Source organism: Oncorhynchus tshawytscha, unplaced genomic scaffold, assembly GCF_018296145.1.
Source record: "Oncorhynchus tshawytscha isolate Ot180627B unplaced genomic scaffold, Otsh_v2.0 Un_contig_3090_pilon_pilon, whole genome shotgun sequence".
In the NCBI taxonomy this organism is placed as follows: Eukaryota; Metazoa; Chordata; class Actinopteri; order Salmoniformes; family Salmonidae; genus Oncorhynchus; species Oncorhynchus tshawytscha.
Window position 1 is genome coordinate 69856 of NW_024608923.1, and position 20202 is coordinate 90057.

The window sequence follows — 20202 nt, forward strand, 5'->3', positions numbered from 1 at the left end:
ACAGGTACAGGGTTAGATGGTAGATAGTGTATAGGTACAGGGGTTAGATAGTGTATAGGTACAGGGTTAGATAGTGTAAAGGTACATGGTTAGATAGTGTATAGGTACAGGGTTAGATAGTGTATAGGTACAGGGTTAGATAGTAGATAGTGTATAGGTACAGGGTTAGATAGTAGATAGGTATAGGTACAGGGTTAGATAGTGTATAGATACAGGGTTAGATAGTGTATAGGTACAGGGTTAGATAGTGTATAGGTACAGGGTTAGATAGTGCATATTGGTGAGGTTTTAATGGGTGTAGGGTTAGTTAGTAGGCCAATTTTTTCACAAGGTAATGAATTCATACCACAGAATAGTAGGCTGATACACAGCCAATACAGTAGGTGGCGACATGCACCTATGATATTTGTTTGCGGACTGCCATAATAGCAACGAAGAAGAAGAAGCGGCAGAAAATTCCCACGAAGAAGAAAAGCCCCCTGCTCTTCGTCTTGACCTCGTCGCCACCTAGTGGTCCACAAACACTCTGCAGGGAAGATGAATCATGTGGTTTGTCATGTGATGGTAAACAGGAAGTGAATTGAAAAACTTGAAACGAGCAACTACACTATCCTATAGGTGTATTACCTTAAGGTGAGTACGGTTGTGAAATGATGCATGTCAAATATTTAGAAAGTTGAAAACTAGTCATCGCTCCGGTCGGTAGAATTCACCGCTTGTTGCAAAAATATATTTCCGGCCACTAGCTTCAAACTAGCCTGCTGGTGATAACTACATATACAATTGTTTCATGTAGCTATCTGAACTCGTTAACATTATACAAATGAATACTATTTAGAGATGCAGTTTTAGTCCCTGGTTTAACCTGTGGCAGCTGTGTCTCTTTTTTGTTTATACAATACTAGAGTAGAAGTGGGCCAGAGCCCGAATTGCAGAGGCGCCTTGTCGACCTGAGACCGCCGCCATGGTGGATTTCCTGGCGGAAAACAACCTGTGTGGTCAGGCGGTGCTGAGGATCGTGTCCCGGGGAAACGCGATCATAGCCGAGCTCCTCCGCCTCTCGGAGTTCATCCCTGCTGTCTTCAGACTCAAAGACAAGAGCGACCAGCAGAAATACGGAGACATCATCTGTGACTTCAGCTACTTCAAGGTGAGATGGGAGAGGGGGGTTGTCTTGTTGAATGAGTGTGAGATGAGATCACAGTGAAAGGACATTGTTTGGGGTGCACCTCCTTAGGTAATGGACACACACCGCCAGTGTCATGGTTAGGTCTTTCAAGTTATGTGAAGTTATGTTAAGTTATGTCATCTATGAACTAGATTGTTTAGAATGTGTTATGGCATGATGATGAAGTACAAATCAAATCTAATGTTATTTGGTCACATACACATGGTTAGCAGATGTTAATGCGAGTGTAGCGAAATGCTTGTGCTTCTAGTTCCGACAATGCAGTAATAACCAACGAGTAATCTAACTAACAATCCCACAACTACTACCTTATAGACACACAAGTGTAAAGGGATAAAGAATATGTACATAAAAATATATGAATGAGAGATGGTACAGAACGGCATAGGCATGATGATGATGACGATGAAGATCAGGGATAATATTATGTCCATTAGTAACCCTTTATATTCTCCTGTTGCCTTCCAGGGTCCAGAGTACTACGACAGTCTTTCCAGTTATCATGATGATGATGATGATGATGAGGAAGAACAGGGATAATGTTACGTCCATTAGTAACCGTTTATATTCTCCTGTTGCCTTCCAGGGTCCAGAGTACTACGACAGTCTTTCCAGTTATCATCATGATGATGATGATGATGATGAAGAACAGGGATAATATTATGTCCATTAGTAACCCTTTATATTCTCCTGTTGCCTTCCAGGGTCCAGAGTACTACGACAGTAAGCTAGAAGCCAAACCAGATCTGCAGGATCTGGACGATGAGTTCCGTGAGAATAACCTGGAGATACTCTCACGATTCTACCTGGCGTTTGAAAGTGTCCACAAGTACATCGTTGATCTAATCAGGTCATACAGAATTACCTCCTTACGATATCGACCAGGGTGTCTGTTTTGTATTTACATATTTTTGGTCTGTTCAGTCATTGAGTTGAAGTCTTTACTGTGTGTTGTGTCAAGTAGTCTGTCTCTGTCTCCTCACCATGCTTTATCTAATCAGCTGTTCTGTCTCTGTCTCCTCACCATGCTTTATCTAATCAGCTGTTCTGTCTCTGTCTCCTCACCATGCTTTATCTAATCAGCTGTTCTGTCTGTCTCCTCACCATGCTTTACCTAATCAGCTGTTCTGTCTGTCTCCTCACCATGCTTTATCTAATCAGCTGTTCTGTCTCTGTCTCCTCACCATGCTTTATCTAATCAGCTGTTCTGTCTCCTCACCATGCTTTATCTAATCAGCTGTTCTGTCTCCTCACCATGCTTTATCTAATCAGCTGTTCTGTCTCTGTCTCCTCACCATGCTTTATCTAATCAGCTGTTCTGTCTCTGTCTCCTCACCATGCTTTATCTAATCAGCTGTTCTGTCTCTGTCTCTTCACCATGCTTTATCTAATCAGCTGTTCTGTCTCCTCACCATGCTTTATCTAATCAGCTGTTCTGTCTCTGTCTCCTCACCATGCTTTATCTAATCAGCTGTCTCTGTCTCCTCACCATGCTTTATCTAATCAGCTGTTCTGTCTGTCTCCTCACCATGCTTTACCTAATCAGCTGTTCTGTCTCTGTCTCCTCACCATGCTTTATCTAATCAGCTGTTCTGTCTCCTCACCATGCTTTATCTAATCAGCTGTTCTGTCTCCTCACCATGCTTTATCTAATCAGCTGTTCTGTCTCTGTCTCCTCACCATGCTTTATCTAATCAGCTGTCTCTGTCTCCTCACCATGCTTTATCTAATCAGCTGTCTCTGTCTCCTCACCATGCTTTATCTAATCAGCTGTTCTGTCTCTGTCTCCTCACCATGCTTTATCTAATCAGCTGTTCTGTCTCTGTCTCCTCACCATGCTTTATCTAATCAGCTGTTCTGTCTCTGTCTCCTCACCATGCTTTATCTAATCAGCTGTTCTGTCTCTGTTCCTCACCATGCTTTGCTTTATCTAATCAGCTGTTCTGTCTCCTCACCATGCTTTATCTAATCAGCTGTTCTGTCTCTGTCTCCTCACCATGCTTTATCTAATCAGCTGTTCTGTCTCTGTCTCCTCACCATGCTTTATCTAATCAGCTGTTCTGTCTCCTCACCATGCTTTATCTAATCAGCTGTTCTGTCTCTGTCTCCTCACCATGCTTTATCTAATCAGCTGTTCTGTCTCTGTCTCCTCACCATGCTTTATCTAATCAGCTGTTCTGTCTCTGTCTCCTCACCATGCTTTATCTAATCAGCTGTTCTGTCTGTCTCCTCACCATGCTTTATCTAATCAGCTGTTCTGTCTCTGTCTCCTCACCATGCTTTATCTAATCAGCTGTTCTGTCTGTCTCCTCACCATGCTTTATCTAATCAGCTGTCTCTGTCTCCTCACCATGCTTTATCTAATCAGCTGTCTCTGTCTCCTCACCATGCTTTATCTAATCAGCTGTTCTGTCTCTGTCTCCTCACCATGCTTTATCTAATCAGCTGTTCTGTCTGTCTCCTCACCAGGCTTTATCTAATCAGCTGTTCTGTCTCTGTCTCCTCACCATGCTTTATCTAATCAGCTGTTCTGTCTCTGTCTCCTCACCAGGCTTTATCTAATCAGCTGTTCTGTCTCTGTCTCCTCACCATGCTTTATCTAATCAGCTGTTCTGTCTGTCTCCTCACCATGCTTTATCTAATCAGCTGTTCTGTCTCCTCACCATGCTTTATCTAATCAGCTGTCTCTGTCTCCTCACCATGCTTTATCTAATCAGCTGTTCTGTCTCTGTCTCCTCACCATGCTTTATCTAATCAGCTGTTCTGTCTCTGTCTCCTCACCATGCTTTATCTAATCAGCTGTTCTGTCTCTGTCTCCTCACCATGCTTTATCTAATCAGCTGTTCTGTCTCTGTCTCCTCACCATGCTTTATCTAATCAGCTGTTCTGTCTCTGTCTCCTCACCATGCTTTATCTAATCAGCTGTTCTGTCTCTGTCCCCTCACCATGCTTTATCTAATCAGCTGTTCTGTCTGTCTCCTCACCATGCTTTATCTAATCAGCTGTTCTGTCTGTCTCCTCACCATGCTTTATCTAATCAGCTGTTCTGTCTCTGTCTCCTCACCATGCTTTATCTAATCAGCTGTTCTGTCTCTGTCTCCTCACCATGCTTTATCTAATCAGCTGTTCTGTCTCTGTCTCCTCACCATGCTTTATCTAATCAGCTGTTCTGTCTCTGTCTCCTCACCATGCTTTATCTAATCAGCTGTTCTTCTCTCCAGGTATCTGGATGATCTGTATGAAGGAGTTTACATTCAACAGACCCTGGAGACGGTGCTGCTGAATGAGGATGGAAAACAGCTCCTGGTAAAACAACAACAACATTTATTTTTATTTTACTCGTCAAGTCAGTTAAGAACAAATTGGTATTTTCAATGACGGTGAACTGCCTTGTTCAGGGGAACAGTGGGTTAAACTGCCTTGTTCAGGGGAACAGTGGGTTAACTGCCTTGTTCAGGGGAACAGTGGGGTTAAACTGCCTTGTTCAGGGGAACAGTGGGGTTAAACTGCCTTGTTCAGGGGAACAGTGGGGTTAAACTGCCTTGTTCAGGGGAACAGTGGGGTTAAACTGCCTTGTTCAGGGGAACAGTGGGGTTAAACTGCCTTGTTCAGGGGCAGAACAACAGATTTTTACCTCGTCAGCTCGGGATTCAATCTTGCAACCTTTCGGTTACTAGTCCAACCACCTGCCTCCCCCTCTAACCACTAGGCTACCCTGCCGCCCCAATCTCTTGTAATTACTTAGATTTTGTAGAAGGGCCCCGGCGGGGGGGTGTTCCTGGAAGCTTTGTAGCTCTAAGATCAACTTATATATATTTAGGAAAATCGTCCCTGTATGTTTGGCGATGTCCAGAAGGTATGTGAGAGTCCTACCATGTGTTTGTCTCCTTGTTAACCAGTGTGAGGCGCTGTATGTCCAGAAGGTATGTGAGAGTCCTACCATGTGTTTGTCTCCTTGTTAACCAGTGTGAGGCGCTGTATGTCCTGAAGGTATGTGAGAGTCCTACCATGTGTTTGTCTCCTTGTTAACCAGTGTGAGGCGCTGTATGTCCTGAAGGTATGTGAGAGTCCTACCATGTGTTTGTCTCCTTGTTAACCAGTGTGAGGCGCTGTATGTCCTGAAGGTATGTGAGAGTCCTACCATGTGTTTGTCTCCTTGTTAACCAGTGTGAGGTCCTGAAGGTATGTGAGAGTCCTACGATGTGCTGTTTGTCTCCTTGTTAACCAGTGTGAGGCGCTGTATCTCTATGGAGTCATGCTGTTGGTTATTGACCAGAAGATGGAGGGGGAGGTCAGAGAGAGGATGCTGGTGTCCTACTATAGATACAGGTGAGACCTTTGCTGCTGTTTTTGGGGGGGAATGGCTTCTACATCCTTTATACATTTCAACCCTTTTAAAAATCAATCCTCTTGTTATTTTGTCAGGGACCCTTTAATGCTGCCAGTAATACTATCTGTGATACTATCTATACTACTGTAATACTATCTATAATACTGTAATACTATCTATAATACTGTAATACTATCTATACTACTATCTATAATACTATCTATAATACTATCTATAATACTATCTATAATACTGTAATACTATCTATAATACTGTAATACCATCTATAATACTGTAATACTATCTATAATACTGTAATACTATCTATAATACTGTAATACTATCTATAATACTATAATACTATCTATAATACTATCTATAATACTGTAATACTATCTATAATACTATCTATACTACTATAATACTGTAATACTATAATACTATCTATACTACTATAATACTACCTATAATACTGTAGTACTATCTATAATACTGTAATACTATCTATAATACTGTAATACTATCCATACTACTATCTATAATACTGTAATACTATCTATAATACTGTAATACTGTAATACTATCTATACTACTATCTATACCACTATCTATAATACTATCTATAATACTGTAATACTATCTATAATACTGTAGTACTATCTATAATACTGTAATACTATCTATACTGCCATCTATACTACTATCTATAATACTGTAATACTATCTATAATACTAACTATACTACTATCTATAATACTGTAATACTATCTATACTATCTATACTACTATCTATAATACTGTAATACTATCTATACTATCTATACTACTATCTATAATACTGTAATACTATCTATACTACTATCTATAATACTGTAATACTATCTATACTACTATCTATACTATCTATACTACTATCTATAATACTGTAATACTATCTATACTACTATCTATAATACTGTAATACTATCTATACTACTATCTATAATACTGTAATACTATCTATAATACTGTAATACTATCTATACTACTATCTATACTATCTATACTACTATCTATAATACTGTAATACTATCTATAATACTGTAGTACTATCTATACTACTATCTATAATACTGTAATACTATATATACTACTATCTATACTACTATCTATAATACTGTAATACTATCTATACTACTATCTATAATACTGTAATACTATCTATAATACTGTAATACTATCTATAATACTATAATACTATCTATAATACTGTAATACTATCTATACTGCTGTAATACTATCTATACTACTATCTATAATACTGTAATACTATCTATAATACTGTAATACTATCTATAATACTGTAATACTATCTATACTACTATCTATAATACTATAATGCTATCCTACTATCTATAATACTATACTACTATCTATAATACTATAATACTATCCTACTATCTATAATACTATAATACTATCCTACTATCTATAATACTATAATACTATACTACTATCTATAATACTATAATACTATACTACTATCTATAATACTATAATACTACACTACTATCTATAATACTATAATACTATACTATCTATAATACTATAATACTATACTACTATCTATAATACTATAATACTATACTACTATCTATAATACTATAATACTATCTATAATACTACTATCTATAATACTATACTACTATCTATTATACTATAATACTATCTATAATTTTTATGAAAGAAAAACAAACATTTATGTATATCTATAATAATATAATACTATCTATAATACTGTAGTACTATCTATAATACTGTAGTACTATCTATAATACTACTATCTATAATACTACTATCTATAACACTGTAGTACTATCTATAATACTACTATCTATAATACTATACTACTATCTATAATACTACTATCTATAATACTACTATCTATAATACTATACTACTATCTATAATACTATACTACTATCTATAATACTACTATCTATAATACTACTATCTATAATACTGTAGTACTATCTATAATACTATAGTATTATATTAGTATAGTATTTTATCATTATCTATAATTTGAATGAAAGAAAAACAAACATTTGATTGGAGCGTGTTACTACCCGTACCGTGTCACTACCCGTACCGTGTTACTACCCGTACCATGTTACTACCCATACCGTGTCACTACCCATACCGTGTTACTACCCGTACCGTGTTACTACCCATACCGTGTCACTACCCGTACCGTGTCACTACCCGTACCGTGTCACTACCCGTACCGTGTCACTACCCGTACCGTGTCACTACCCGTACCGTGTCACTACCCGTACCGTGTCCTGTTTGTGTGTCCACTACCCATACCGTGTCCTGTTTGTGTGTCCACTACCCATACCGTGTCCTGTTTGTGTGTCCACTACCCATACCGTGTCCTGTTTGTGTGTCCACTACCCATACCGTGTCCTGTTTGTGTGTCCACTACCCATACCGTGTCCTGTTTGTGTGTCCACTACCCATACCGTGTCCTGTTTGTGTGTCCACTACCCATACCGTGTCCTGTTTGTGTGTCCACTACCCATACCGTGTCCTGTTTGTGTCCACTACCCATACCGTGTCCTGTTTGTGTGTCCACTACCCATACCGTGTCCTGTTTGTGTGTCCACTACCCATACCGTGTCCTGTTTGTGTGTCCACTACCCATACCATGTCCTGTTTGTGTGTCCAGTGCCCATACCATGTCCTGTTTGTGTGTCCAGTGCCCATACCATGTCCTGTTTGTGTGTCCAGTGCCCATACCATGTCCTGTTTGTGTGTCCAGTGCCCATACCATGTCCTGTTTGTGTGTCCAGTGCCCATACCATGTCCTGTTTGTGTGTCCAGTGCCCATACCATGTCCTGTTTGTGTGTCCAGTGCCCATACCATGTCCTGTTTGTGTGTCCAGTGCCCATACCATGTCCTGTTTGTGTGTCCAGTGCCCATACCATGTCCTGTTTGTGTGTCCAGTGCTGCCCGCTCCTCAGCGGACTCTAACCTGGATGACATCTGTAAGCTGCTGCGGAGTACTGGCTACTCCAGCCAATCAGGGCCAAGCGGCCAGCTAACTACCCCGAGAGCTACTTCCAGAGAGTACCTATCAGTTCTACCTTCATCAGCATGGTGATCGGGAGGCTGCGCTCTGATGACATCTATAACCAGGTAAGACTCAAAGATTCCTTGATTTAAAAATAATAATAATATTAATTTAAACCATTCGTTTTCTTACCTTTTTAAAAGGAGTTACTCGCGTCATACTAACCCACTGTTTTCCTAGTTAGTAATGTAAACACTCCATTGGCTCCCTTTAGGTGGTTAGTAACCTAGAACTGAATGACATTTCTTACACACTCACTAATGCTACAATATTACGTTGTCTTGAATGTTTTATTCAATCTATTTGTATGTTATGATCATGAAATCGTCTGATTCTCAGATCCATGTTTCGTCCTGTCTCTAAAGCTGTCCTGTGTCTCCTAAAGCTGTCCTGTGTCTCCTAAAGCTGTCCTGTGTCTCCTAAAGCTGTCCTGTGTCTCCTAAAGCTGTCCTGTGTCTCTAAAGCTGTCCTGTGTCTCCTAAAGCTGTCCTGTGTCTCTAAAGCTGTCCTGTGTCTCTAAAGCTGTCCTGTGTCTCCTAAAGCTCTCCTGTGTCTCCTAAAGCTGTCCTGTGTCTCCTAAAGCTGTCCTGTGTCTCCTAAAGCTGTCCTGTGTCTCCTAAAGCTGTCCTGTGTCTCCTAAAGCTGTCCTGTGTCTCCTAAAGCTGTCCTGTGTCTCCTAAAGCTGTCCTGTGTCTCTAAAGCTGTCCTGTGTCTCCTAAAGCTGTCCTGTGTCTCCTAAAGCTGTCCTGTGTCTCTAAAGCTGTCCTGTGTCTCTAAAGCTGTCCTGTGTCTCCTAAAGCTGTCCTGTGTCTCCTAAAGCTGTCCTGTGTCTCCTAAAGCTGTCCTGTGTCTCCTAAAGCTGTCCTGTGTCTCCTAAAGCTGTCCTGTGTCTCCTAAAGCTGTCCTGTGTCTCTAAAGCTGTCCTGTGTCTCTAAAGCTGTCCTGTGTCTCCCCCAGGTGTCTGTGTCTCTAAAGGTGTCCTGTGTCCCTCTGCCTGAGCATCGCAGCACAGCGTTGGCTAACCAGGCTGCCATGCTGTATGTCTGTCTCTACTTCATTCCCTCCATACTTCAGACTCAACAGGCCAAGATGAGGGAGATAGTGGACAAGTACTTCCCTGATAACTGGGTGAGAGACTGTATCTAAACTCTACTTCCTGATAACTGGGGTGAGAGACTGTATCTAAACTCTACTTCCCTGATAACTGGGGTGAGAGACTGTATCTAAACTCTACTTCCCTGATAACTGGGGTGAGAGACTGTATCTAAACTCTACTTCCCTGATAACTGGGTGAGAGACTGTATCTAAACTCTACTTCCCTGATAACTGGGTGAGAGACTGACTCTACTTCCCTGATAACTGGGTGAGAGACGCCATCTAAACTCTACTTCCCTGAACACTAGGAAAAACATTAGGAGTACTTGTTTATCTTGATGCGGTATATTTCCCTAGGCCTCCAGCCGTTACGCTGGTTTCAAGTATTGACAATGTCTCCCGTTGCAGGTCATCAGTGTCTACATGGGAATCACTGTGAATCTGGTGGAGGCTTGGGAACCGTATAAAGCTGCCAAGATCGCCCTCAACTACACCCTGGACTCAGCCAATATCAGAGAGCAGGTACGACTCAGCCAATATCAGAGAGCAGGTACGACTCAGCCAATATCAGAGAGCAGGTACGACTCAGCCAATATCAGAGAGCAGGTACGACTCAGCCAATATCAGAGAGCAGGTACGACTCAGCCAATATCAGAGAGCAGGTACGACTCAGCCAATATCAGAGAGCAGGTACGGAGGCTAACGGGCTTACTGACAAAACATCTACTAACGTGAAATGGTTTTCACTCGGTTTCCCATCAGGCCTTGTTACAGACGTGACTCTCCCATCATATCCTTCACAAGTTGTTGTGTAAAATGTGGAAGGTTCAAGGGCCTGCTTATGACATGCTTATGACTGCCATGTTATAACACCTTTTATAACACCCTATAACTAACCGTACATCAACCCTCCTCTAGGCCAGTCGTTATTCAGTCAGCATGGAGGGCCTGCTTATGACCCCCACTGCCATGTTATAACACCCTGTAACCAACCGTACGTCAACCCTCCTCTAGGCCAGTCGTTATTCAGTCAGCATGGAGGGCTTGAGGCCACAGATCCAGCAGCTGCTGAAGGAAGGGTTCCTGAGGGAGGAGATCGTCCTGGATAACGTCCCTAAGCTGCTCAACTGTCTCCGGGACTGTAACGTTTCCATACGCTGGCTGATGCTACACACTGCAGACTCCGGTAGGGCCTTTCTGTTGACGTCTAGGTCCATGCATCAAATGGGCTTACAACTGATTTATGGAAGCATCCATAAAGGCCTTATGAAGGGTTCATGAAGCATCCATAAAGGGTTCATGAAGCATCCATAAAGGGTTCATGAAGCATCCATAAAGGGTTCAGGAAGCATCCATAAAGGGTTCATGAAGCATCCATAAAGGGTTCAGGAAGCATCCATAAAGGGTTCAGGAAGTATCCATAAAGGCCTTATGAAGGGTTCAGGAAGCATCCATAAAGGGTTCAGGAAGCATCCATAAAGGGTTCAGGAAGCATCCATAAAGGGTTCAGGAAGCATCCATAAAGGGTTCAGGAAGCATCCATAAAGGGTTCATGAAGCATCCATAAAGGGTTCAGGAAGCATCCATAAAGGCCTTATGAAGGGTTCAGGAAGCATCCATAAAGGGTTCAGGAAGCATCCATAAAGGCCTTATAAAGGTGACGCTGTGTCACGCCAGGTGCTCCTATATCACGCCAGGCGGCGCTGTGTCACGCCAGGTGCTCCTATATCACGCCAGGCGATACTATATCACTCCAGGTGCTCCTATGTCACGCCAGGTGCTCCTATATCACGCCAGGCGGCGCTGTGTCACGCCAGGTGCTCCTATATCACGCCAGGCGATACTATATCACGCCAGGTGCTCCTATATCACGCCAGGTGCTCCTATGTCACTCCAGGTGCTCCTATGTCACGCCAGGTGCTCCTATATCACGCCAGGCGGCGCTGTGTCACGCCAGGTGCTCCATATCACGCCAGGTGCTCCTATATCACGCCAGGTGCTCCTATATCACGCCAGGTGCTCCTATATCACGCCAGGCGCTCCTATATCACGCCAGGCGCTCCTATATCACGCCAGGCGCTCCTATATCACGCCAGGCGATACTATATCACGCCAGGTGCTCCTATATCACGCCAGGCGATACTATATCATGCCAGGTGCTCCTATATCACGCCAGGCGCTCCTATATCACGCCAGGCGCTCCTATGTCACGCCAGGCGGCGCTGTGTCACGTCAGGCGGCGCTGTGTCACGTCAGGCGGCGCTGTGTCACGCCAGGCTGCGCTGTGTCACGCCAGGTGCTCCTATATCATGCCAGGCGATACTATATCACGCCAGGTGCTCCTATATCATGCCACAGGCGCTCCTATATCACGCTAGGCGCTCCTATATCACGCCAGGTGCTCCTATATCACGCCAGGCGCTCCTATATCACGCCAGGCGCTCCTATATCACGCCAGGCGCTCCTATATCACGCCAGGTGCTCCTATATTACGCCAGGAGATCCTGTGTCACGCCAGGTGCTCCTATATCACGCCAGGTGATGCTGTGTCACGCCAGGCGATGCTGTGTCACGCCAGGCGATACTATATCACGCCAGGCGATACTATATCACGCCAGGCGATACTATATCACGCCAGGCGACACTATATCACGCCAGGCGACACTATATCACGCCAGGCGACACTATATCACGCCAGGCGACACTATATCACGCCAGGCGGCGCTGTGTCACGCCAGGCGATACTATATCACGCCAGGCGGCGCTCCTATATCACGCCAGGCGATACTATATCACGCCAGGCGGCGCTCCTATATCACGCCAGGCGACACTATATCACGCCAGGCGATACTATATCACGCCAGGTGCTCCTATATCACGCCAGGCGGCGCTGTGTCACGCCAGGCGATACTATATCACGCCAGGCGGCGCTCCTATATCACGCCAGGCGATACTATATCACGCCAGGTGCTCCTATATCACGCCAGGCGGCGCTGTGTCACGCCAGGCGTTACTATATCACGCCAGGCGGCGCTCCTATATCACACCAGGCGATACTATATCACGCCAGGTGCTCCTATATCACGCCAGGCGGCGCTGTGTCACGCCAGGCGATACTATATCACGCCAGGCGGCGCTCCTATATCACGCCAGGCGGCGCTGTGTCACGCCAGGCGATACTATATCACGCCAGGCGGCGCTGTGTCACGCTAGGTGATACTATATCACGCCAGGCGGCGCTCCTATATCACGCCAGGCGGCGCTCCTATATCACACCAGGCGGCGCTCCTATATCACACCAGGCGCTACTATATCACGCCAGGCGGCGCTGTGTCACGACAGGCAATACTATATCACGCCAGGCGGCGCTCCTCCTATATCACGCCAGGCGATACTATATCACGCCAGGCGACACTATATCACGCCAGGCGACACTATATCACGCCAGGCGATACTATATCACGCCAGGTGCTCCTATATCACGCCAGGCGGCGCTGTGTCACGCCAGGCGATACTATATCACGCCAGGCGGCGCTCCTATATCACGCCAGGCGGCGCTCCTATATCACGCCAGGCGATACTATATCACGCCAGGTGATACTATATCACGCCAGGTGCTCCTATATCACGCCAGGCGGCGCTGTGTCACGCCAGGCGATACTATATCACGTCAGGCGGTGCTCCTATATCACGCCAGGCGGCGCTGTGTCATGCCAGGCGATACTATATCACGCCAGGTGCTCCTATATCACGCCAGGCGGCGCTGTGTCACGCCAGGTGATACTATATCACGCCAGGCGGTGCTCCTATATCACGCCAGGCGATACTATATTCCTAAACTGTGTTGTCTTTTTTTCTTTCAGCCTATGATCCCAACAACAAGCGTCTGCGCCAGATCAAAGACCAGGTGATCAACGACTCCAAGTACAACCCCAAGATCCTGTTCCAGGTACTCCTAGACACCGCCCAGTTTGAGTTCACCCTCAAAGAGGTGAGTCTGAACAGTATCATATGTGATTTGATGCCAAGTCAAGTTGTAATTACACAATTTTAAAAAACAAACACGTGTCGGGTCTCTGAATATAAATGGTGAATACACCATCTGTGTCCCCCTGACGTGTCGGGTCTCTGAATATTTATGGTGAATACACCATCTGTGTCCCCCTGACGTGTCGGGTCTCTGAATATTTATGGTGAATTCACCATCTGTCCCCCCTGTTGATTTTCCCTCTCAGATGTTCAAGAAGATGCTGTCAGAGAAGCAGCTGAAATGGGAGAGTTATCGAACTGAGGGATCTGAGAGGATGACCGAGCTGGCTGAGGTCTTCTCTGGGGTCAAGCCTCTAACCAGAGTGGGAAGAATGGTGAGATGGATGATAGCGGAACTAGCTACGACATCGAAACACGCATAATTACCACAGCTGGTAGTTCGACATTAAAACACATAATTACCACAGCTGGTAGTTCGACATTAAAACACACATAATTACCACAGCTGGTAGTTCGACATTAAAACACATAATTACCACAGCTGGTAGTTCGACATTAAAAACACATAATTACCACAGTTGGTAGTTCGACATTAAAACACATAATTACCACAGCTGGTAGTTCGACATTAAAACACACATAATTACCACAGCTGGTAGTTCGACATTAAAACACACATAATTACCACAGCTGGTAGTTCGACATTAAAAACACATAATTACCACAGCTGGTAGTTCGACATTAAAACACACATAATTACCACAGCTGGTAGTTCGACATTAAAAACACATAATTACCACAGCTGGTAGTTCGACATTAAAACACACATAATTACCACAGCTGGTAGTTCGACATTAAAACACACATAATTACCACAGCTGGTAGTTCGACATTAAAACACACATAATTACCACAGCTGGTAGTTCGACATTAAAACACACATAATTACCACAGCTGATAGTTCGACATTAAAACACATAATTACCACAGCTGGTAGTTCGACATTAAAACACATAATTACCACAGCTGGTAGTTCGACATTAAAACACATAATTACCACAGCTGGTAGTTCGACATTAAAACACACATAATTACCACAGCTGGTAGTTCGACATTAAAACACACATAATTACCACAGCTGGTAGTTCGACATTAAAACACACATAATTACCACAGCTGGTAGTTCGACATTAAAAACACATAATTACCACAGCTGGTAGTTCGACATTAAAACACACATAATTACCACAGCTGGTAGTTCGACATTAAAACACACATACTTACCACAGCTGGTAGTTCGACATTAAAACACACATACTTACCACAGCTGGTAGTTCGACATTAAAACACACATACTTACCACAGCTGGTAGTTCGACATTAAAACACACATAATTACCACAGCTGGTAGTTCGACATTAAAACACACATAATTACCACAGCTGGTAGTTCGACATTAAAACACACATAATTACCACAGCTGGTAGTTCGACATTAAAACACACATAATTACCACAGCTGGTAGTTCGACATTAAAACACACATAATTACCACAGCTGGTAGTTCGACATTAAAACACACATAATTACCACAGCTGGTAGTTCGACATTAAAACACATAATTACCACAGCTGGTAGTTCGACATTAAAACACATAATTACCACAGCTGGTAGTTCGACATTAAAACACATAATTACCACAGCTGGTAGTTCGACATTAAAACACATAATTACCACAGCTGGTAGTTCGACATTAAAACACATAATTACCACAGCTGGTAGTTCGACATTAAACACACATGATTACCACAGCTGGTAGTTCGACATTAAAACACACATAATTACCACAGCTGGTAGTTCGACATTAAAACACACATAATTACCACAGCTGGTAGTTCGACATTAAAACACACATAATTACCACAGCTGGTAGTTCGACATTAAAACACACATAATTACCACAGCTGGTAGTTCGACATTAAAACACACATAATTACCACAGCTGGTAGTTCGACATTAAAACACACATAATTACCACAGCTGGTAGTTCGACATTAAAACACACATAATTACCACAGCTGGTAGTTCGACATTAAAACACACATGATTACCACAACTGGTAGTTCGACATTAAAACACACATGATTACCACAGCTGGTAGTTCGACATTAAAACACACATAATTACCACAGCTGGTAGTTCGACATTAAAACACACATAATTACCACAGCTGGTAGTTCGACATTAAAACACACATAATTACCACAGCTGGTAGTTCGACATTAAAACACACATAATTACCACAGCTGGTAGTTCGACATTAAAACACACATAATTACCACAGCTGGTAGTTCGACATTAAAACACACATAATTACCACAGCTGGTAGTTCACAATCTGGACTCCGTACTCTTATTGTGACTTCTGGTTGGAGTCAATCACTGAAACTGTTGATATGTGTGAGGTATACTGTACACTGACTGGACAAAGCATTAGGAACACCTGCTCTTTCCATGACATCGACTGACCAGGTGAAAGATATGATCCCTTATTGATGGCACTTGTTAAATCCACTTCAATCAGTGTAAATGAAGGGGAGGAGACAGGTTAAATAATTATTTGTTTAAGCCTTGAGACAATTGAGACATGGATTGTGTACCATGCAGAGGGTGAATGGGTAAGACAGAAGATTTAAGTGCCTTTGAACGAGGTATGGTAGTAGGTGACAGGCGCCCCGGTTTGTGTCAAGAACTGCAACGCTGCTGGGTTTTTCCACACTCAACAGTTTCCCGTGTGTATCAAGACTGGTCCACCACCCAATCTGTGGGAAACATTGGAGTCAACATGGTCCAACATCCCATTTGAACGCCTTCAACACCTTGTGGAGTCCACGGCCCCGGCAAACTGAGGCTGTTCTGAGGGGAAAAGGGGGTGCAACTCAATATTAGGAAGGTGTTCCTAATGTTTTGTGTAGTCAGTGTACATGCTCTTAAAAGCTTGTGGCTCACTGTACCATACTTATTCCTGTTGCAGGCTCACTGTACCATACTTATTCCTGTTGATGGCTCACTGTACCATACTTATTCCTGTTGCAGGCTCACTGTACCATACTTATTCCTGTTGATGGCTCACTGTACCATACTTATTCCTGTTGCAGGCTCACTGTACCGTACTTATTCCTGTTGCAGGCTCACTGTACCATGCTTATTCCTGTTGCAGGCTCACTGTACCGTACTTATTCCTGTTGCAGGCTCACTGTACCATACTTATTCCTGTTGCAGGCTCACTGTACCATACTTATTCCTGTTGCAGGCTCACTGTACCGTACTTATTCCTGTTGATGGCTCACTGAACCATACTTATTCCTGTTGATGGCTCACTGAACCGTACTTATTCCTGTTGATGGCTCACTGAACCGTACTTATTCCTGTTGATGGCTCACTGAACCGTACTTATTCCTGTTGATGGCTCACTGAACCGTACTTATTCCTGTTGATGGCTCACTGAACCGTACTTATTCCTGTTGATGGCTCACTGAACCGTACTTATTCCTGTTGATGGCTCACTGAACCATACTTATTCCTGTTGATGGCTCACTGAACCATACTTATTCCTGTTGATGGCTCACTGTACCGTACTTATTCCTGTTGCTGGCTCACTGTACCGTACTTATTCCTGTTGCAGGCTCACTGTACCGTACTTATTCCTGTTGCAGGCTCACTGTACCGTACTTATTCCTGTTGCAGGCTCACTGTACCATACTTATTCCTGTTGCAGGCTCACTGTACCGTACTTATTCCTGTTGCAGGCTCACTGTACCGTACTTATTCCTGTTGCGGGCTCACTGTACCATGCTTATTCCTGTTGCAGGCTCACTGTACCGTACTTCCATTCTAAATGTGTTAGATGTTAATGTGTGTTGTTGACGTGGTTGTTGTTGTGTTGGACAGAGAACCTGCAGGCATGGTTCAGGGAGATCTCGAAGCAGATCGAGTCTCTGAACTACGAGGACTCCACCGCTGCAGGCAGGAAGACCGTTCAGCTGATACAGGCCCTCGTAGAGGTGAGGCTGGGAAATGCACCGCAAACAACAACGACTAGAACGTGAACAAGAGTACAGTTATTTTATCTTTGGGTTACACTCTTAGTGACCGTTATATGATCACTATATTACATGGTAACACTCTTAGTGACCATTACATGATCACTGTATTACATGGTAACACTCTTAGTGACCGTTACATGATCACTATATTACATGGTAACACTCTTAGTGACCATTACATGGTAACACTCTTAGTGACCGTTACATGGTAACACTCTTAGTGACCGTTACATGGTAACCCTCTTAGTGACCGTTACATGGTAACACTCTTAGTGCCCGTTACATGGTAACACTCTTAGTGACCGTTACATGGTCACTATATTACATGGTAACACTCTTAGTGACCGTTACATGGTAACACTCTTAGTGACCGTTACATGGTAACACTCTTAGTGACCGTTACATGGTAACACTCTTAGTGACCGTTACATGGTAACACTCTTAGTGACCGTTACATGGTAACACTCTTAGTGACCGTTACATGGTAACACTCTTAGTGACCGTTACATGGTAACACTCTTAGTGACCGTTACATGGTAACACTCTTAGTGACCGTTACATGGTAACACTCTTAGTGACCGTTACATGGTAACCCTCTTAGTGACCGTTACATGGTAACACTCTTAGTGACCGTTACATGGTAACACTCTTAGTGACCGTTACATGGTAACACTCTTAGTGACCGTTACATGGTAACACTCTTAGTGACCGTTACATGGTCACTATATTACATGGTAACACTCTTAGTGACCGTTACATGATCACTATATTACATGGTAACACTCTTAGTGACCGTTACATGGTAACACTCTTAGTGACCGTTACATGGTAACACTCTTAGTGACCGTTACATGGTAACCCTCTTAGTGACCGTTACATGGTAACACTCTTAGTGACCGTTACATGGTAACACTCTTAGTGACCGTTACACGGTAACACTCTTAGTGACCGTTACATGGTAACACTCTTAGTGACCGTTACATGGTAACACTCTTAGTGACCGTTACATGGTAACACTCTTAGTGACCGTTACACGGTAACACTCTTAGTGACCGTTACACGGTAACACTCTTAGTGACCGTTACACGGTAACACTCTTAGTGACCGTTACATGGTAACACTCTTAGTGACCGTTACATGGTAACACTCTTAGTGACCGTTACATGGTAACACTCTTAGTGACCATAACATGATCACTATATTACATGGTAACACTCTTAGTGACCGTTACATGGTAACACTCTTAGTGACCATTACATGATCACTATATTACATGGTAACACTCTTAGTGACCATTACATGATCATTATGTTACATGGTAACACTCTTAGTGTAATCAGTGATTACATTGGAACACTCTTTGACATTTGTATCCCTTCGATTTGATATACAATGATGCTGCTTTGTCCAAAAATATGTTGTAAAAATTTGTTGTAACTTTTCAGTGAAAAGCTCAACTTTTCTCATGTTCATTCTACCAGCCGAGTGGATAAGAGACTTGGAAGTGTGGAAACAGGAGACTATATAAACCCTGACTTCCCGTCCTCTCCTTACCAATTAACCCTGATTTCCGTCCTCTCCTTACCTATATAGCCTGACTTCCTGTCCTCTCCTTACCTATAAACCCTGACTTCCTGTCCTCTCCTTACCTATAAACCCTGACTTCCTGTCCTCTCCTTACCTATAAACCTTGACTTACTGTCCTCTTCTTACCAATAAACCCTGACTTCCTCTGCTTACCTATAAACCATGACTTCCTGTCCTCTCCTTACCTATAAACCCTGACTTCCTGTCCTTACCAATAAACCCTGACTTCCTGTCCTCTCCTTACCTGTGCTCAGGTTCAAGAGTTCCACCAGTTGGAGTCCAACCTGCAGGTGTGTCAGTTCCTGGCTGACACCAGGAAGTTCCTTCACCAGATGATCAGGACTATCAACATCAAGGAGGAGGTTCTGATCACCATGCAGATAGTAGGAGACCTGTCTTACGCATGGCAGATCATAGACAGGTAGGGGTTATGTATGGGTTATGAATGGTCCTGATCACCATGCAGATAGTAGGAGACCTGTCCTACGCATGGCAGATCATAGACAGGTACACACTGACCAACTACAAATTACCAGTTTCATGATAACATAGTCAGGTCTCTCTTGCAAATATGATCTCTCAGTGAGACTAACCTGGTCAAATAAGAACCCAGGAGACTAACCTGGTCAAATAAGAACCCAGGGAGACTAACCTGGTCAAATAAGAACCCAGGGAGACTAACCTGGTCAAATAAGAACCCAGGAGACTAACCTGGTCAAATAAGAACCCAGGGAGACTAACCTGGTCAAATAAGAACCCAGGAGACTAACCTGGTCAAATAAGAACCCAGGA

At 43.3% G+C, this 20202-nt stretch overlaps 1 pseudogene; it reads left to right on the plus strand.

The window, feature by feature from the left end:
- Positions 1-884: 884 nt before the first annotated feature.
- On the plus strand, positions 885-19850 carry LOC121843953 (annotated as a pseudogene).
- The last annotated feature ends 352 nt before the right edge of the window (positions 19851-20202 follow it).